This window comes from Olea europaea, unplaced genomic scaffold, assembly GCF_002742605.1.
Source record: "Olea europaea var. sylvestris unplaced genomic scaffold, O_europaea_v1 scaffold2647, whole genome shotgun sequence".
Taxonomy (NCBI): Eukaryota; Viridiplantae; Streptophyta; class Magnoliopsida; order Lamiales; family Oleaceae; genus Olea; species Olea europaea.
The window spans coordinates 72842-79822 of record NW_019244826.1 but is presented as its reverse complement, the minus strand read 5'-3'; positions in this window follow the sequence as shown (position 1 = coordinate 79822).

Genomic DNA, 6981 nt, shown 5'->3' with positions numbered 1-6981 from the left:
TGGATTGGTTGTTGGTAGAGAAAGGTACGTTGGACTGAGCCTGGAAAACCACCGTTTGAAGATCTTTTGAGAGAGCTTCCGCAACATCTCTCTATTGTGATACCTTGTTGAAACCACCTCATCCAAAGCTTAAACAATTAGGAATGTGAGAAACTTATTTATTTTAATCATGTCTTCAAAATTTTCATATTTCTATTCTAAACAGCACCTCGTCCAAAGCTTAAATCATTAGAAATGTGACAAACTTATTTATTTTAATTATGTCTTCAAGAATTTCATATTTCTATTCTATATAGTACTAGCGTTGTGAATATGTAAAGAACTATTATGAAAAAATGATGATTGTACATAATACAATTATAAAGATAATTACCTGTCAAGTTCAGAACCCATATCAGTAGCCATGCCCTTTAATTCACCCAATATATTGCTTAGATTTAAAAGTGCATCCCCTTGCTTTGCCTTCTCCACCAGGTAATGAACATTAAAAATAATAAACACATATCATAAATGCATGCATTCTTGTAATAAATGATTAATAATAGAATAATAGAGATCATTTCAATTAATTTAGAAAATGGAAACGATATCATAACAGTCTGATTATGCTTTTCAGGTTAAGAGATATTTTCACATAAGAAGATATGCCATATATCACAAACAAGGACTTGGATAAAACCTAAAATATTATGATACGTAAATGACAAAAACATTAGATAAATGCGATTAGGATAATCCTTTTATGCACATCATAGGAATTTAAACCATTATGCAACTTTCAATCAAAAAAAAATTCTATTATTTCAATTCTTTTTCACTTTTTCTTTCATATATTTCAATTCTTTCATATATTCTTTCCTATATTACTTACTTTTTTACATGTCTAAAAGGATAAAGAGATGGCAGTAAATCATGTTAAAGAAATGAGAACTTGACAATTAGTTTAGAACATCTAGTTTTAGGCATCTACTTGGCATGCCAAGAAAATAATTCTTCAGGCAATTCATGCATCAATTGGGAGTGTGATTAGTTAAATGTAACAAGAAAAATGATTTATGGTTTATATTTGACAAGATTCTTGCACGATTTAGCTTAAATGAATTTGCATAAATTGAGACATGACACGAGGGTAGTGAGATATATTTCGATGGATTTAATCAGATTACTTGCAAGCAATTGGAGCTAACATTTCTATCCTGGGATAAACCTAAGGGTGAATATAAATTAGCACATGTGCTATTTTGGAGGCTGATGTGCACTCGAGACATAAAAGCTTAAAATCTAAAATAATTCTTTAGCACTTGTTGAAGATGAAGAAAATCTCAAAAGATACATAGGGGGTAAGTTATGTTTGCAAATGACCACTGCTTTCTTCAAAGATATTGGAGGGAGTGCGAACTCAACAAATCCTACAAGTACAAAGAAATGGGAAAGGAAAAAGATAAGCAACAAAGAAGGATACGGGAAGAAGGAAGACGGAAAGAGAGCTAACAGTCACTAACGGCTCTTAACTGCATTTCAATTTGTTAAAGAAACGGGGTCGTTTTCATTCCTTTTAAATTCCCTTATGTCTGTATTAATCAAAACTCGTTTATTCTCCAATTTCACGCTTTAATCCTTTTTTCGATTAAAACAGTTGGGAAAGAGAGGAAGAGAAGCATGTGAAGTGTGATCATTTTGATCTTGATTCTCTCTACGTATCTCTCTTTCTTCCCTCTTTCCTCTTCTATTTCTAGCTCTATTGTAATTCTCTGAAGAAATTCAATCCAATACAGCTGGGCATTTTGATTTATTTATGGCATTTTGCTTGTGGTACTTGAAGTTGGAAGGTAATTTTGGAATCCAACCATAACATTTGGTATCAGAGCAGTACTTGAATTGGGAATGGATACTTGAAGTAATGAAGAACAGATTAAAAGGATAGATAAAGAGTTGGAAGATTTGAGTGCTGTTTACCAGAGTATGGACAAATCTGTAAAACTTATGTGCAGCAGGCAAGACAGGTTGGAAGGGCTGTTGATTGAAACGAATTATAAGTATGGATCTCTGGTCGCCATGATGGCCAAGATGAATGGGAGAAATGGTAAGGGAATGCAGATGGAAGGCCACGTTACTCCAATTTTATCTGATGGTGGAGCAAAAATTTCTGGAACAGGGAACTCATCAACCCAAGGAAATGGTAAAGGCGAATCACATGCTGAATACAAAAATTCTTAAGATTGATTTTCCATCCTTCAGTGTTGCAACTATTGGGTGAAATGGTTAGAAATGTAGATTATGTAAAGCTTCTCGAGGATGTGGCCATCTGCAAAACTGACCGAGGTATAGCTGAAATTTTGTTCGACAAATCAAATAAGAAAAATAATGAAGAAGATGGTGATATTCAAAAAATCATATAAGTATTGATTCGATTTACAGATGCAGACCAGAGGATGAGCTCACAAACTGAAAGTAAACCACTTGAGAAGAAGCTTAAACAATAATTTCACACACCTTAAAGCAGAGTACAGATAATTGTGGTTTACAGATAATTCCAAGTCAGCTGCCCATAATATAAAGAGCAAACCTAACATGAATAATTGGACAAGTCCTGACTACTGATTGAAACTTGGACTGACTTTCCATCTTCAGGATGGGGGACTGAATTGATTTATAATAGCCCACTCTAACACAATAATAGGTATCATGACGAGAATGTTTATCTTATTAATTTTTCAATTAGTGTTGAATTAACTGAAACAATTGAATTAAAAAGCAATACCCAAAAAATCAAAAACAAAATAAAGCTTCAGAATTGAAAAAATTATATACGTGTTGATATCCTAAGTCATGCATCGAAATGATGCAAATTACAAAGATCTCAAATTGAAAATGATCTCACTATCAAAGAACCAAAAAATACAACTAACAAGAAAATACTAAGTCCACATATTAATCGCAGCAGCATCTCACGAAATCAGGTCAGCCAAAAATGCGCTGTCTTCGAACCAATCCCGATTTGGTTTAAAACACTGATTACTTGGCAAAGTAAAGGAGTTCACTGATTCGCTACCAGAAAGAAATGAGTTGAGATCAGTTGGTGCAAACTGATTGAATTCTCCATTATATGCCAAAGAAAATGTATCCATCAATTCACAACCAGGGGTTAATGAGTTCACCGCCGGTGTAGACGACTGAAAATCTTGATCTGTGTCGGTTAATCCACTGCACGGATTGAGCGATGTTGGAGTTGGTGCAGCTGTGAAAAGTTCTTGGTTGTCCTGAGGATTTTCAGATCCAGCATTAAAAACATCACACCAGTCAAATAGATCATTCTCCTCAAATCCTTGAATTTCTTCTAGTTGTGTGTCGAAACAAATGGAGTTATTTATAATCGGACTCTGACCAAAAGAAGCAGTTTCTTGGAAGAAGGAACGCTTTTGATCATTGGACTTAATCAACTCGATCCTCTTCCTTACTTCACATAACTTTGCATCAATACTTCTAAGCACATCTTCATCAGTAAACCCAGTTCTCTTCACTCCCTCAGAGACAGCACATACTTTCTGTTTTTTATTACTGCCACCATGATCAAGTTCTTGGGGCCGTTCCCTTTTCTTCTTGTCGACTGGGCAGTTTTTGTATGCTTGGATCACCTGCCGCACATCATCATGACTTTCTGGCCATGTTTCGACTCTTCCGTCCGGCCCAACTATAATGGCACAGACCTTGACATCACAGAGAACAGAGAGTTCCATGCTCTTCTTCTTGATGCAATCTTTCCGCTTCAAGAAACTCTTTTCAATGGCCCTCTGATTCTTGTTTCTTGGCAGCGCGTTCTCCATGATTCCCTGCAGTTTCTCTAAGAGGAATCAAGAAAGCACTAACGAAATTGAAGAAAAGGGAATTTCCTGCAACTTCTCAAAGAGGAATCAAGAAAGCGCTAACGAAATTGAAGAAAAGGGAATTCCCTGCAGCTTCTCAAAGAGGAATCAAGAAAGCACTAACGAAATAGAAGAAAAGGGAATTCCCTGCAGCTTCTGAAAGAGGAATCAAGAAAGCACTAACGAAATAGAAGAAAAGGGAATTCCCTGCAGCTTCTGAAAGAGGAATCAAGAAAGCACTAACGAAATAGAAGAAAAGGGAATTCCCTGCAGCTTCTGAAAGAGGATTGACGTTTTCCATCACATGAAAACCCATGTCGACGTGTGGTCTAATAACGGGTTTGCATGTTTGGCTAAGCTAAAAGATATTTATTAGGGAAAGAGAAAATTAAATTACTTTACATTGGGTGATCTCTGGAATTGCTATGATGAATGGAGTGCTTATGGGGCTGGAGTTCCAATTACTCTTTATGATGGCCAAGATTTAGTGCTGTATTTTATTGCTTATCTCTCTTCAATTCATATTTTGTGCTGTATTTTATTGCTATAAATGGGAATCAATTATTATTATTATTTTAACAATCTGATTAATGACACATTTTTCATCGTTTATATGTTTGTCGTTGCAAGCATTGATAGATCCATACTTCCATGGATTTGCAAATGTGGATCATGACCCACCCAATCAACCCATATCAAAGCTTGAGTTCGAATTTGAGAAGAAAAAGTTGATAGAAGATGACATTAGATAGATAATTTATCGAGAGGTAGTCTCCGATTTTTATTTTTTATTCTTCTTTTTTCAATAGCTAATTGTTTTCTTTTGCAAATACTTCTATCTTTGAGTCTCTTTTTTTATATATATATTTTCCATTTTTGTACTATTCCCAATTCTCAAATGTAGAAAAATATATAAGGGAAAAAAAATTATCTATAGAGAATTTTATTTCCTTTGCTTTTTCTGTTTCTAACTCAATTTCATATTAATTCATTAATTAAGTCATTTACATGCATTTATTCGTTTGTCTTTTCATTTCCTTAACCCCTCAAGTACTTAGTCGGGTTATGAAGTTACTTTGTAATAATTTATAATAAGGGGGTGTTTGGGAGACCTTTTTACGTAAAAATGTATTTTTGAATTGTAAATTGATGAAAAATGTGTGGTTGAAAAATAAGAAAAAGTTTTTTATTTACGTGTAATATTATTTTAATAAAGAATGTGTAGTTGAAAAGAAGAGAGAAAAATACATTTTGATAAAAATGGATACTAAACGGGTTGTAAGTAATGGAATTGAATGAAAATTTGAATCTTTTTGCTTTATAAAAGAATAGTAATTGATTTGCATTTAATATAATATATCTGTACATTTATCATATTCCTTTCTTTTGCTTTTGATAATTATTTTTCCTCGTGACTTGCTCTCATATATTTAGTTATAAACCCAATATATCACCATCCGATACCGACTTATATTTATATAATATAATATAATAGTAAAAAAGAAATGAAAACATTAAATAATCAATTCAAACTATTTGTTGGTTACCCTGGAAAACCTTGAAACATTTAATTTCCACTTTTGCCTTATATATTTTTTTTTGATAATTTGTCAACAATGTCCTTAGTCAATCTTCTAAATCTAACGTGCTTTTGTACTAATAGCATTATAATATATAAAATATCTTCATAATTTCATTTCTTTAATTAACTTTATAGTTACATTCCTTAATTAATTAATTTATCTATCTACAAATATGTAATTAAATGAAATTTTTCATTAACATGAAAAAGTAAGATGAAAAGACGTATTTAAATGCAATTCCACCAACATTTTATTACATATTACTCTCTAATATGCTATTATTATTTAACATTTGAAATATATTGATTTGATTATTGTTTTTAACTTTGAAACCTTTTTAATAACATGGGCTAAAAGAACGGAAAGGGTTTTAAATCCATAAATTTAATTCATAATTGAAATCTTTAAATCTTTTTATTAATAAAATAAATATGTAATTACAAAAAATTTCAGTATCCATAATATAAATATTTGAAATAATACATGCATTAGGTTATATTTTAACTTATCTTGTATCAACATTCACCACTACACCGTTGATTGACAATTATTACTTATCAAGGGATGGCAATGGGTGGGTTCAGGGCGGGACAGGTTCCTCCTCCCCCCGTCTCATCGGGCATTTTTCCGCCGCATACCTGTTCTATTACCCGTTTAAGGAGGGGCCTTTATCCATTTATGTAACCTTTTTTCTTTAAGTTTTAGATAATTCATTTTATTGCCCAATTCATTAAAGTGAAATAATAATATAGCAGTTAAATTTTTTTATTTAGTTTTTTTATTTTTAAAAGTTAAATTATTTGAATATGTTTGGTAAACTAAGGTCTTTATTGTTTATTATATTCCTTAAATCATTTTAATTGTCATCTTCTATTAAAATTAATGAAACTTTGTGAAGTTTTTCATTTAAAGTATGAATGCTAGAAAAAATACAAATTAAAATTATCAGAGCTAGGCAAGTGTTACCCGTACCTGCCTCGGGGCGAAATTCCATACCTCGAATCCCCGATTAAGCGGGTTTGGCGGTCATCACTACTTATCATTTAAAACTTATTGATTTGACTACTGTTTTTGAATTTGAAAATTTACTAATAAACGTGAAAAATAGTATAACACATTTACTAGTTTTGAACTAGAATGTGTAGCCATCAAAATCATATTTATCAAAACGTTTATTATTTATTATTTTCTATACGAGTTTATGATCCATTGTCACCGTCTTCTCACTCACTTTCGTTGTTTCTTCTTCTCAAAAAATCGTGTTTCATAAAATAAATCAAGATAACTGTCAAGGGGTTTGTGTGTTTCCTTTCCTTAAAATTTTATCAAGGGATAGAATTCAAAACTATCTTTTGATTTTAAATTCTTCTCAATTATTTTTTATGATGTTTGATCATCTCCTTTTGGATTCACAATGTTATTAGAAGAGATTTGCATGTATCCAACGATATATAATCTAATCATATCAAAGAGACTAAAGGTGTCTTTACTTTTGACAAATTTAATGAGGTTCAACATTTTATATTTTGTGATTT